Source organism: Hoplias malabaricus, chromosome 11 (assembly GCF_029633855.1).
Source record: "Hoplias malabaricus isolate fHopMal1 chromosome 11, fHopMal1.hap1, whole genome shotgun sequence".
Lineage (NCBI taxonomy): Eukaryota > Metazoa > Chordata > Actinopteri > Characiformes > Erythrinidae > Hoplias > Hoplias malabaricus.
The window spans coordinates 36,930,325-36,945,233 of NC_089810.1; positions in this window are offsets into that span (position 1 = coordinate 36,930,325).

A 14,909-nucleotide genomic window follows, 5' to 3' on the forward strand; every position below is an offset into this window, starting at 1 on the left:
CAACAGAGGATTATACTCAGGGCTAGAGCTGCAAAAAAAAAGCACACTTCACACTTTATTCAGGGGCACAAGGTTCGCTGTCCTTCCTGCTCACAACCGAAGTCTGTGGAACATCTTTGTGAACTGCTTACATCTGAACTCACAGTTTTACACTGACTGTTTGAAACTTGGTGTGACTTGGTACGAATCAAGCCGCGGAGGTACTAAAGGTGGTAGAGCACTGACTGGCCAGAGAGACCTGTCAATCACCATGAAATGCAGAGCTCCAGCACAAACTTGAAGCTTGTAAAATCCTTTAAGTTACAGCTGCGGTCACATTTGTTTTTATCCGACTCACAATGGCAGCTCGTAATATTACCTTGTGATGTTTTGAAAATGTTCAAATGCTCTTTGGGTCGGTGGTCGACAAAAATCTCCAGCAAAAACCAAATATGCAACAAGGAGGACTGTGACCTGTGAGAAGGGTATGTGGAGCCATGTTCTGCCCAATAACAAAAACAACATGAGAATATACAACAAGTATATTGTATGTCAGTGGCTAATGTTAATGCCAGTGTTGTTGTGATTTTCAAAGCCCAAATTTCCCATTAGAGAATGGGCTTTGGAATGTCACCGGCTCCAGGGGAGCTGTGCTAGTGGAAAAGAAACCAGCTAAAAGTGAGTTGAGCCGTGCCGAGCCGAGTCGAGTCAACCTGATCCCCCTCTTTTGCCAAAACCCACTGAATGGTCAACCACTGGCTATGCCAGTGTGATTTTGATTTAAATCTCTCTCTCTCTCTCTCTCTCTCTCTCTCTCTCTCTCTCTCTCTCTCTTTGTACCACTCCCCTGTGGCTCTCTCACCTAGTATCCCCTTTTGCTTCCCATTTCTACCTCCTCTCTCACTTGATATGCCCCTCCCCCCTCTCACCTTGTCTTTTCTCTCACCTCTCTCGCTCTCTCTTTCTTGGTGGATTTATCGTGCTGGTGAAAATGGGTTTTGGGATGATGTATTATCCAGGTTTGCGTTTAAAACAGCCCTCAAAAAGGGGTTTTAGAGGCAATATTGGCCCTTTTTATCAGCTGCTGGACGCTTTTGTGGGACGGACAGAAGGAGTGGACAGATAACAAGCTCAGGAAAAGGCCTGGGCGCTTCCAACTGAATCAAGGAAAGTTTAGCGGTGATGTTTAAGAGCGTAACTTTCATTCTCTAGCTCTGGCTCTATCACGAATCTGCTCTCTGTACATACCACAAAGATCCACTTCTGCGGTAAAAACACCTGCTGAGAGAAGGGCTGGGTTGGGGAGAACGGGGGGTTAGAAAACAGATGAAAGAGAGAGACAGAGAGATGGGGTCTACGAGTACTTACTGCATTTCCTCCAATTTTGGCCTATGACTTTTGCTCCCATTAGTTAGATTTCCTAACTTTCAGCATTGTGTTTGAGAAAAGGTCAAGGTACCATTCAAGCCAATAAAGTTTTTAAGAATATGAAGTTTTCTATCTTGAAAAGCTTGAAGAAATGAATTGAACAAATACACTTTGATCTTATTTCAGATTTTGAAATGCCTTGAAACACATATAAGTGTGAATAAGGTATCTAATATATATTTATTGTGAACACTCCTATGGCATGTTTAACATGATCTCTAGGGGGAGCTAAAAGCTGAACACCTCCTACTGTAGTCTCCTGCAGCATACAGAACATAATAAGGCAGTTTGAAAAATAGGATACAGTACTAGTTTGTTTTTGGGAGAGCTTAAAAAGAATCCCTGCCCAAATGCCTAAGCTTTGCCCCAGGCATACACACAATAAATTTCACATTACCGTGTGACTGATGACTGAGCATCATATATTGTCCAGTGACTATTAGTGTCAGGGGCTAAATAATATCTGATGTACATTTGAGAGTGTTTGGTGCTCATTAAATAGTATCTGGAGCTCACTTGATATGAAGCCAATGGGAATATGTGGAACATGTTGGAAATGTCAGTACCCAGCAGTGCGATGAAATTTAGACCCAAACATGGCTTTGAAAACACACACATACACGCATTAGAGACAAGAGGCACAGAGCACACACACACACACACACACACCCAGAGTGGTGGGCAGCCATCCCAGTGCCTGATGAGCAGTTAGGGGTTAGGTGCCTTCATCAAGGACACTTCAGCTATAGATGAGTTGGGAGCAGAAGCACTGTTCCTTCACTATCCTGCCCCCATTTTTCCTGCTGGTCCTGGAGGTCGAACTGGTGACCTTTCAGTCACAAACCCACTTTTCTAAGCTTTAGGCCGCAGCTGCCCCCTGGATGAACGTTAGAAAATATAATTTCACAGTATTCCGGATTCTTCACATGATGTAATATTAAAAATAATACAGTTGGAAGAGTCTATTTCATTAATTTCAAGAGAACTGAAAGCTGATTGGAGGGGGACCCAGTGGGATATTGCTGTTAGTGAAAGCAATGCTGATGTGGTGGAAATGAGTGAGAGGGTTTGTTCTCTGTAAGGAAATTGGACACATCATTGAAATGGATCAACACAAGTGCATATTGCTTTCTAAATGAGATGGTCAGTTTAATAGCTCTGTTTGTTTGTTGATGTATTTTGAAGTATCCAGTGTTCTGAAATGATTAAAGCATAAATAACATTGATTATAACTGACCAAGTCACTGTCCAGTCCAAATGAATCTTATAAACTGGCTAAAGTGTAAAAAAGAAAAGTCTAGTGTTGTTTATTTGTTTACTAAATGACCAAATGTTTGTAGACACCAAATCACCCAATATTTCTTCAGAAATCATACATACCTGCTAATGCAGACAAACAGTTACGATAAGGGGATTAATAAAAGTGACTCTTCTTCTTCTGAGAGGGCATTGCAATAGATTGCTCTGAGGATTTGAATGCTTTCCCTGCTATAGATATTACTGAAGTCGTGGACTGATGTTAGATGGCTAGTTCTGGATCACAGGCACCACCCCAACTCATCCTAAAGATTCTGGAAGTAGGTACAATATTCCAGTAGGTCCATTCCATTCCATGTGGTGTGTTCTCCCTGTGTCTGTGTGGGTTTCCTCCGGGTGACTGTCTGTGAGGAGTGTGGTGTGTTCTCCCTGTGTCTGTGTGGGTTTCCTCCGGGTGACTGTCTGTGAGGAGTGTGGTGTGTTCTCCCAGTGTCTGTGTGGGTTTCCTCTGGGTGACTGTCTGTGAGGAGTGTGGTGTGTTCTCCCTGTGTCTGTGTGGGTTTCCTCCGGGTGACTGTCTGTGAGGAGTTGGTGTGTTCTCTCTGTGTCTGCATGGGTTTCCTCCGGGTGACTGTCTGTGAGGAGTGTGGTGTGTTCTCCCAGTGTCTGTGTGGGTTTCCTCCGGGTGACTGTCTGTGAGGAGTGTGGTGTGTTCTCCCTGTGTCTGTGTGGGTTTCCTCCTGGTGACTGTCTGTGAGGAGTGTGGTGTGTTCTCCCTGTGTCTGTGTGGGTTTCCTCCGGGTGACTGTCTGTGAGGAGTGTGGTGTGTTCTCCCTGTGTCTGCGTGGGTTTCCTCCGGGTGACTGTCTGTGAGGACTTTGTTGTGTTCTCCCTGTGTCTGTGTGAGCTTCCTCTCATGCTCCAAAAACACACGTTGGTAGGTGTCCATAGGTGTGAGTGTGTGAGTGAATGTGTGAGTGTGTGTGTCGCCCTTTGAAGGACCGGTGCTCCCTCCAGGGTGTGATCCGGCCTTGCGCCCAGTGATTCCGGGTAGGCTCCTGACCCACCGCAACACTGAACTGGATAAGGGTTACAGACAATGAATGAGTGAATGAATAATAACAATACAAACATGTTTCACGTTTTCATATATGCTTCTTATCAAGTGAGCAGTGTTAGATCTCTCAATTAAAGGTAGTCTATAAGTTAGGGTGAGGGTTATAAGTCTAGTTAAGACAGTCCTTCTGAGTTAAAGACAGTCCTATTGAGTTAAGGCAGTATATCAAAGTTAAGGTGGTGTGATGGGCAAGGTAACCCCTCACCGGTATTACCATTTAACATAACTACAGTCACAAATTGTAGTATGAAGCAGGTTGTATTTACTTACTTGGAAAAACACACCACCACCACATCAGTGTTACTGCAGCAGTAGATGCAAACACGAAACAAGCGCTGTGGGAATTATACGAAGCCATAAGTGACTTCCAAAACATACACCCGGATGTTCTGTTTATTGTTGCTGGAGATTTCGAGTGCACTGACTGGGACATGTTTAGAGAAGCTGCAACTTACAGCAACACCATAAACCTGGAGGAGTACGCATCATCAGTGACCAGCTACATAGAGAAGTGCATCGATGATGTGACCATCTCCAAGACCATCACCATCCGCTCCAACCAGAAGCCGTGGATGAATGCAGAGGTGCGTGCGCTGCTGAAGGCTAGAGACGTTGCTTTCAAATCAGGCGATAAGGCGGCCCTGAGAACAGCGAGGGCCAAACTCTCCAGAGCTATCAGAGAGGCAAAGCGTGCACACAGCCAGATCATTCACAGCCACTTCCAGAGCAGTAGAGACACTCGGCGCATGTGGCAGGGCATCCAGAGCATCACCAGCTACAAGACTACACCACCTGCCTGTGACGGAGATGCTTCCCTACCAGACGTGCTGAACCATTTTTACGCACGGTTTGAGACACAGAACAACGTAATGGCGAGAAAGTCCACCCCATCTCCCAGCGACCAGGTGCTGTCTTTTACTGTAGCCGACGTGAGGAAAACTCTATGCAGAGTCGACCCGCGGAAAGCTGCTGGACCAGACAACATTCCTGGCAGAGTGCTCAGAGAATGTGCAGACCAGCTTGCTGATGTCTTCACTGATATCTTCAATATCTCTCTAAGCAGCGCCGTTGTTCCAACATGCTTCAAGAACACCACCATCATCCCGGTGCTTAAGAATTCTTCTGTGTCCTGCCTCAATGACTATCGTCCCGTTGCACTCACACCGGTCATCACAAAGTGCTTCGAGAGGCTCGTCATGAGGCACATCAAAACCCTACTTCCCCCCACACTGGACCCTCTACAGTTTGTGTATCGTCCTAACCTTTCAACGGACGATGCCATATCCACCACGCTGCACCTGGCACTCACCCACCTGGACAAGAAAGACACACATGCCCGAATGCTGTTCATAGACTTCAGCTCAGCATTCAACACCATCATTCATCAGCATCTGATCGGGAAGCTGAATATACTGGGCCTCAACACTTCTCTCTGCAACTGGATCCTGGACTTCCTGACTGGGAGACCTCAGTCAGTCCGGATCGGTAGGAACACCTCCAGCACCATCACACTGAACACTGGAGCCCCCCAGGGCTGCGTGCTCAGTCCACTGCTGTTCACATTGCTGACCCATGACTGTGCAGCGATGCACAGCTCAAATCATATCATCAACTTCGCTGATGACACGACTGTGGTGGGTCTCATCAGTAAGAACGACGAGTCAGCATACAGAGAGGAGGTGCAGGGGCTAACTGACTGGCGTGGACAAAACCAAAGAGATGGTTGTAGACTTCAGAAAAACAAGGGGTGAGCACTCGCCGCTGAACATCAACAACTCTGCTGTGGAGATTGTCAGGAATACCAAATTCCTTGGTGTTCACCTAGCGGATGATCTCACCTGGTCCACTAACACCAGTAACATCAAAAAGAAAGCCCAGCAACGCCTCTACTTCCTGCGAAGGCTCATCTCCCCCCTCCAATTCTCACCACTTTCTACAGAGGAGTCATCGAGAGCATCATGACCAGCTGCATCACTGTCTGGTTTGGAAACTGCACTGGGGCAGAGCGCAAGTCCCTCCAGCGGATCGTGAGGACAGCTGAGAAGATTATCGGTATGTCTCTTCCCTCCATTACAGACATCTACACCACTCGCTGCACCCGCAAAGCACTCAGCATTGTGGAAGATCACGCACACCCTTCACACACACTATTGTACTGTAGGGACATTGTTTTTTATTTTTCTTAGCCATATCTTTTGCACTTTTATGTGTATGCACTGTTTTATGTTGCACTAGCTTTGCACTAGTCGCACTTTAATGTTGTGTATTGTCTTATGTAGCACCTTGGTCCTGGAGGAACGCTATTTCGTTTCACTGTGTACTGTAAACACTGTATACAGTGGATGATGGAGAATGATCCACCACCCAAATAATACCAGCTCTGTGGTGGTCCTATATGAAAAGCACCGGATGAATCTGTTGATATATATCCTGTGACCCATCCAGATTCTGTAGATACTTTATTGACAGTCATATTAAAATTTCAGGCATTTTTTGATGACAGAATACATGTAGTCTATTTTTTTGCTTTGGAAAGTATGGTAGGATTGAGGTTAGTGGGGGGTGCTGCTCCCTGAAGGTTTCAAATAAAACCCATCAGCAGCTCCTCTTACACCTGAACACTCTGGAGGAAGGCCCTCACACCTGCCTTGTGTCGTTGCTGCCACAGCCACAAAGAGGCCACTGGACCTGAAATCGAAACACTCGCAGCGTTTCAAAAACACCTGTTTCTTGTGTTTTGTCCAAGAAACCATGTCTTGTCTGAAAAGCATGGTCAAACTGACTAGGACACTGGAGTACACTATCAGAAGGGTATAAAGGACCTGAAAATGTGACTTGCCTTGGGTGCACACTAGAATCATACCATTAGGATACTGGAGGAAAGCTCCACTGACTATACAGCAAGACTTCTGTAATTGTTCCACAGATACAGGGTGTAGTCCATCTTTGTTCTTCAATGGTTAGGACCACCACAGGGCCACCACAGGGCAGCTTGGTGACCATATATACTGTAACCATTCATCCATCCATGAAAAAACATTAGACGTTTGCTTAGGTGTGAAAACACCCAATGAAATCTGTGGCAGAAAATAACAAACAACTAATGCTCACTTTGAGATGAAACTAATAAATTAAATAAAAAATATCAATTAATAATTGACTCTTTACCCAGCAGGAACGTTGTGCTTCTAAAAAACTGATTTAAAATAACTGCAAACAAGTAGAGCAGAAAGATGCTGAGAATCCTCTCCAACAGGATCATCTGCAGCAGTAAATGTGTAATATCTCAGTGTCCTTGATGGCGATGTTAATGAAAATGAGTTCTACAGTATCTTCAAGTCCTGAAGGCCCAGGGGACTGGATGATTGTGAGGGAAATGCCAATGTGTCAGGACGTTTATGGAGAGTAAAGCAGCTGAATTAGACTGAAATGTGTATGGAAGTTATTAGCAGTCATCTTTAACGATGATCAGTAATGACAATGCCAATATTCAGAGCCCAGCGCCAGAGATAAATTGACTCCAGTCCACGGCAAACATTTGAGCTTTCTTTCCCTGACCTTTGCTGATACTCGAGGAAAATGACTGCCACCCAAGTAAACAGAGAAGGGAATCGATGGCATCCGTGAGCAAATATCACCATCTCTGTGATTGTTTAACACACTGACCTTATGGAGGAGTTAAGTTAAATTACATTATGTCATTATCAAAATATCCTGGGGACACAGATCCTGTAATTCTTGTAATCCTCAGAATTGAAATGGCTCAGGGCACTGAGTGCTATGTATACCTCAAACTAAACCTCGTGTTTCCTTTGATTTACATACTGTCCAAATACCACCTGCCATGTACATTGTGTTTTATGAGGACTGGACTAATAAAAATGAGAGCTCATTTAAAATGATCGCTCTTATACATGTCATTACATTCATATAGTACAGATTTTTACCAGTTATTAAGTAGTGCACAGATATATTCATATATAATATACAGTAAATGCTTTAAAGCTTAAGTCATATTTTCTGGTGCTTCAAAATCATTTTTCTTAAGTAGTTTTTGGAATGTTTAGCATAAATTTAATTAAACCTCCCCTTGGCATGCACATGTTATTTTCCAACCTTTTTTCAACACTGATTGATTCTTCATTAAACTCCATGACATTGTAAAGCAATCGAGCTACAAAGGGAGTGTTTATGAAGAAGAAAACTGAGAGGAAAAAAGGGATGGTGTGCTCCCTGGATGCTGTGGATGTATATAATCCAATCAGATAATGAGGCTTAGGGCCAAGAGCTTTGGAAACGAGAGGAAAACGCATATCGGAGGCTTAATGATTTCAATTTGCAGCATTTGCTGGGATTCCACTCACAATCCTGAGCTTTCTTTCCCTTTTTTGAGAGTGAGAGAGAGAGAGAGAGAGAGAGAGAGAGAGAGAGAGAGAGAGAGGACAGACTTAATTATCATGTGCAGTGAATTTGTCTCCTGCTGAGCTGTACTTAACTGAGCCAAACTCAGCACAAATGCAGGAACCATGTGCTTTGTGTTTATGAGCAAAGCATCAATAAATTACTGACTGTTTTAAAGGTTATAAGCATAGAACATTTTAGAAAAGTTACAGAAAGTTCACTGGGCCAAACACATTTTGTGCTCCTTTGTGTTCATCCAAAAATGAATCACATATGAATAATCTCATATAAAAAATGTCATGTTGCACTGTTGCGATAGAACTGTGTTCTCTAGAGAGATGAATTTACATGCAATACCTTTGGGATGAATTGGAGTGTCGTTTATGATCCAGAACTAATCATCCAGTACCTAACCTTACTAATGTTAATGTGGCCAAATGGCATCAAATCATCTTGGCAAAATGTAGTGTGAAGCCTTCCCACAAGAACTGGGACTGGGACTGCAATAAACAAGTTGATACTCCCAATTAATATTTTGCATTTCTGAAGAAATATTAGAGGAGTGGTGTCCACCAACATTGGGCATTTCATAACTCTTTCTTTGGCAAAGAAAATATTGTAGATTATCAATATATGCATAAACGCTTCAGTGATATGTGACACTACACATTTAGTAACTCTTAGAATACGGTTGGTGTATGGTGTACAAATGTCATGTATGATCTGACCAGCGAACATGTTTAAGGCAATCGGTAAAGTGCCCAGGCATGTTTGCCCCCAAAAGTCCAGTTTGTTTTACTAGTGTGTGAGCTCTGTGCCATTCCGTGGCACAAGCAGCAACTCTAAGGTGATTAAAAACTCCAGCAGCATTGCTGTGTCTGATCCACTTGTACCAACACAACAAACATTAATACACAACCACCATGTCAATGGTACTTCAGCTCTAAAAATGATCCACCACGCAAACCAAACCTGCTCTGTGGTGGACCTGGAGGGTTGGCAACCATTGCAGAACAAGATAAACAGGGATAAAAGTATGCAGAACAACCGGTGGATTTCAGTCTGTAATTGTAGAACTAATAAATGCTCTGGTAAGGTCAGTGGAGCTGTACAATGTAACAGTAAACCAGTCGTAATGTTACAGTAAACAGTGTATATGCTATAGATGCAGTTCATAACCCTGCAGGTAGACTCTTGTCCAAATACTTCTACAAAGGTTTCCCATGATGCAATGCTGTTAAAAAACCAGCAGACTTTACTACTAAGTGATTTACTCAGAAACATTGCACACTGCAAATATTCGGCATCTCAGAGCCTTTTAATAAGAGTCTTTTCGCCACAGACAGGAAGAAGCTGCTCACTTTTTCATGAAGGAGATGGATCTCTGTGCCCATGTAAGTTTATGCCCTGAGGGACAGAGTTTGGGAAAAGCACTCAGAATCATTACCAATTTCCTATCTCCAGCAAATGGGCTTTGGATGAACAAACCAACTGTGTGGTCGGAGCTGCAGAGTGAACGTCAATCTGCTCTAAAGCTACAGAAATGTGGCTTTTGGAAAGTTGTGGAGATGTTTAAAGTTTCACTGGAGTTCACAACAGGGTGAAAAATTAAATAAATATAAGTAAGTACATTTGTGCATATTCCAGGGTAATGTTGATACTAACATGTTTAACTAATGTGAAAAAAAGGCTGAACTTTATTTAAAAAATTACATTTTGTGTAAACTTTTTTTGAAAAGTGAGAAGTGAGAGGTATTTATTGGGAGCTGACTTCTTTGCTACAGTAACAGATTCTAGTCATCTGGGATGGCTTTACACTAGAATTTGGAAGATATTTGTATGGTTTTATGGGATTCAGCCATATAAACATTACTGAGGTCAGATACTGATATTGGATGATTAGTTCTGGATCATAAATAATCCCAGTGGTATTGGATGGAGCTCCATCCTCCTGAGAATAAAGTTCCACTGCTCCACAGCTCAACACTGGGGGAGTTTATACACCTCTAGCCAATATTTGGTATTGAATATTGTGAACCTAGACTTAACAAACTAAAACTGGGGGATGTTGTATGTAGATTAAAAATAATAAAATAAAATAAACCCAAAACTTATAAGAGAGTAACCAAACAATCTTCTTTAGATGAAGTAAAACACACATGCAAACTATTAATATATCTTTTTTTCTGGGTAATCACCCATACCCTAACATTCATCTATTGAATAGCTCTTTAATTTCTCTAAAAGAAAAAGCTCTAAAAATGTTTTACTCGAAAACAGATCAGTTATCTCTATCATTTGAAAATCACTTTCCACAGAAATATAGCTTCAAAAACATAAAAATCCCTCAGGGCTGAGTCCAAGCTGCGGGTGGAGGACTAATGTCTTGGGATCCACAGTCAGATACAGCATGATGCACAATTTTTTTCAGCATACTTGTGTTACGCCTAATGGATTAGTTTTCATAGTGATTGCAACAATACCAATGATCAAAATGAGCTGATATTTTCTTTATATACCTTCAGAAAAAGTACCTGCAGGATTATACAAACATAACAAAAAAGGTAAGCATTTACATAACGAATGGTGACATATATCCCAGGGTCTGTTGAAAAAATAGTATGTCCGTTTTGTATAAATACATTATATTTGTAATTATACAACACAGATTATAGCAAGTAAAGAAGATACATTTTACTGAAGAACATTTACCTAAAGAAACATGTATTGTTGTAATTGTTGTAAGAAAAAGAGCATAATTTTTCACTTAAATCTACAGTACATAACATTATTAACTGATAAATCATCCTATAAAATGTGCATACAATGTCTGTTCAGCATTATGTAAATACATTATTACAGACTAGGCCTCTGAAAAAGGGACCTGTCTTAAACGGAGAGTATTTTAAATGATATGCTTTTGTAAAATGACAAGTTTCATGACCTGAGCTGATTAAAATGATTTCTATAATACAGCTGAGTGTAATCCGTTACTATTAAAGTCTGAGTGTAGGCTTCTTGGGTTCCTCTGTTTGATTTAGCAAATATATTTCCTTGTAAATAAAACAGGCCACCGTGGTTTGATGGCTGCAATTTTGATGATGGCTCTATTTGGGAAAGCATCTGGGTCATTACCTCATGTGGGTGTAACAGGTTTTATGTTTTTATTTAAAAGCTGAACAATTCTGCCAAATTTTGGGTCTGTTTGTCTGGAGGTTCAGCACCAATTTCACCATGTTTATTATCATTTTAAAGCATAACCCCTGCAGAAAATGGAATGCTTTTCAGGTATTACCTAAAAAGAATTTTGCTCACTGGAAGCTTATATGAGTCCAAGAAAAAAATATATAATCAGTAGAATAATGCCCAATATGTTCCAAAGTTAGTGGACATGCTCCTGCAAAATCTCTTCTGACATGGGGAGTATTTGCTGTAACTATATTCTATTCTATTCTATTCTATTCTATTCTTCTAGGAATACATTAGATATTAGAATATTATCTTAACAATTTTATGGTGTGCACAAGAACATTACTGAGATCAGATGTTGTTTAGTGATTAGTTCTGAATCACAAACATCATTCCAACTTGTCACAAAAGTACTGGATGGAGCTCAGTCAACCAGAGAAGGCTTTTGACCCCTGTAATCCTGACTTGCTGTTGGGCATTACAACCAAACACCACTGCATCAGTGATTATGCAAACAAAACATAATCCAATGGATAACCATCCATTCAGAGAATTCAACCAGCATTCTCCAGTGTACACAGCCGTAGTGTTATTCACTATGGCAGGGGTGCCAGTCCTGGAGGGCCGGTATCCAGCAAATTTGATTATACTTCTGCTCAAACACCTGAGTCAACTCATCGCCAGATTTAAGGGGTGTGTTTTAGCAGAGCAATCACCAAACTTTGCTGGATACCGACCCTCCAGGACTGGACTTGGGCACCCCTGCACTATGGTATCCAATTACTGTGAACACGTGACTTCTTGCTTTAAGAGCATTGATTAGTCTTGCTTAAGCCTTGGTTCTTCGAAAGAGTTTTATTTAACCATATTATTCCAATGTGATACATACTTATTGAGATATATTCACTTTGTACATGCTTTATTCTTGGGATTTCCAGTGCTATAGTGATGCATGTATTAATTTGAAGCAAGAATGTACCTACACATTCAGACAAACACTCCTTCCTTGTTGTTCCATGCACATTTGCATTAATCACATTCAGAGCTTGAAGCACAAAAGGGGAGCGGAGAGGGTTGTTTATTCTAGCAGATTAAAATTGGCCCACCCATTTTTGCCAATTTAAGGTCAACATTTGATTCCAGCCCTGGTTTCAGGTTGAAGTTAATGATTTGAACTTTCTATAGGTGCTAGTACCGTAGCAGAGGGGACTGCTAACTCATGGAACACAGCTTCAGACATAAGCTGGCACATATTTAAGAAAGCAAAGGGCAATCCTGGAGGCAGCATATAGGTGTGAGTCAATCAGTAAATTTATTTTTAAAAAACCCTCAGAAATAAGCCACAAATTACATGGAGCAAAGTGTGAAAGTTAATGAATCAAGAATCACACAAATGAACACTGAATCAAAGAGTCTGTTTATACAATAGGCAAGACAAGGAACATCTGGGGTGGGAGTGGTTAACGACCATACACAGGTGGGAACACTAATGAAGAGGTGGGACTGGGGCGGAGAAACACAACCAAAACAAAAGCGCATGGTCAGAGACACAAGGAGGTAAACGAGAAAACTGAAGAGACAGAAACAGAAGAGTAGCCAGGCAGGATGTTACACAGCCATTATTCCCTGGACGAGGCTGAGCAGAGCCTTGAGATGGATAGTGACAAATAATCGTTACACACTCTGATCAAGAGGGCAATTGTACAGTCTGAGGTCAAAGGAGTCAGAGGCTCAACAAAATCAAGGACTACACCCAGTCCTGATCATTGATGGACTGGGTAAAGGAGGGCTGATAAATATCAGGATCTACAATGTTTTGGTCTTGTTTTTCCCTCATGTCACAGTTCAGGCTAATTTATACTTTTTGTTGTTACGTACAGCCCTACGTCGTTGTGAGCATTTATACTTCTGCGTTTGGGTTTGTGCCACTTTGCAATTACACCACCAAACCACTAGAGCTGAACCTGAAACAACTTCCTCTATGTAGTGTACAATGTAGTGGTGTAGAATTAGTTTTATAAATATTTTAGATTCACTATTTACGGAGTAGATCTTTGTTTGAGAATAGTTTACATGATGTGCCCGTAAAGAAACAAATACAAAGCCAACACAGTTCTCCCACATGGTCTCGCTTCTCGTTGAGTTATTCTTTCCTGGAGACGTCCCTGTTTTTCCTTTGTTCAACCTTTTTATTAATCCCTGACGTCCACACCATGTCTGAATGTATTCTCTGTATTGTGGAGGAGAGGAGTTGTCTGACTATGTCAGTGTGATCACTGGCCAATCACAGTCGTTGCAGTCTGCATTGATGTAATACGTAGTTACATTTCTGGAGAGGTGCATGTCAGGCTCCGCCATAGGCCACAGCGTAGGGTTCAGGTCGACACTTTGCCTTTGGCGTAGGTTCGCTGCAGAAGTATAAATTGAGCTTTATTCACGCCGCACACATTTCAGTATAGATCATGTGACCAGGTTCAAAGGTGATCCGCATTATATCTCATTATGTAAGGTCGGTCTTGCTTTCTGTATGTTGCGGTTCACTGTCATTGTCTTCGTTCTTACGGTTCAGGGTTCATTCGCTCTTGTTTTTAATCTGTAATAGTTATTAATTAAATCATTAAATATACCACATCTCACCTCAGCATATGCTTCCACTTCTGTTAGTCACCAATTGCATGAGAATAAATTAACAGAGAAAGTCTCTATTCTATGACTGTAGATTATAAGTTCAAGGCCATAATGTACTATAATATCACTGGGCACAAGGCAGGAACACAACCTGGAGGGGGCGCTATTCACAGGGCTGTATTCACAGGGCTTCACAGGGCTGTATATCTATATCTATATATATTAGAAAAAAAGGCATCCCTGATATTAGTAACATTTGTACATAATAAGTTCAATTCATATTTATTTTATAATCACTCTGTTATGTACCTGAAGGAGACTAAAGACAGAAACCGCACTGTAAAATGTTGTTGGTTAACCTTATACAGAAGGATTTAAAAAATAATAAAATACTGCCACTTCAACCTTTTAAAACTTACAGTTAGGGTTAGGGCTAGGGTTAGGGGAAGGGCTAGAGGCCAGAAAAGAATGCGTACATCCATAAAGGATTAACTATTCCCTCCAGAATCCTTGTACGAATCCTTGGAATGGTATTTTAGTAAAATATGTGCTAATTCACACTGAAACCAGCCTGGTATTTTTTGCAGTGTGAGCATTTAAAAAAATGCAAGACATACACAACTTTGATTGGTGCATTAAAATGAATAAATAAACAAAGCAAATTTTGATTTAGAGCATCAGCTTTCTCCTCACCACTTTCCTCCTGAGAACCTGATCACAGAATATATTTCTCCATGATTTCTCCCTCTCCTCTGATCCTCAGCCTTGAAGAGAGCAGAGGCCATTCGCTGAGTCAGGCTTTCTGCCTGTTGTACTGGGGATAATCGAGCCAGAAATTTAACACATCAGAGGAGAGGAGAGTTTTCAAACTGCCAGACTGTATACACACACACACACACATCTTACCCCT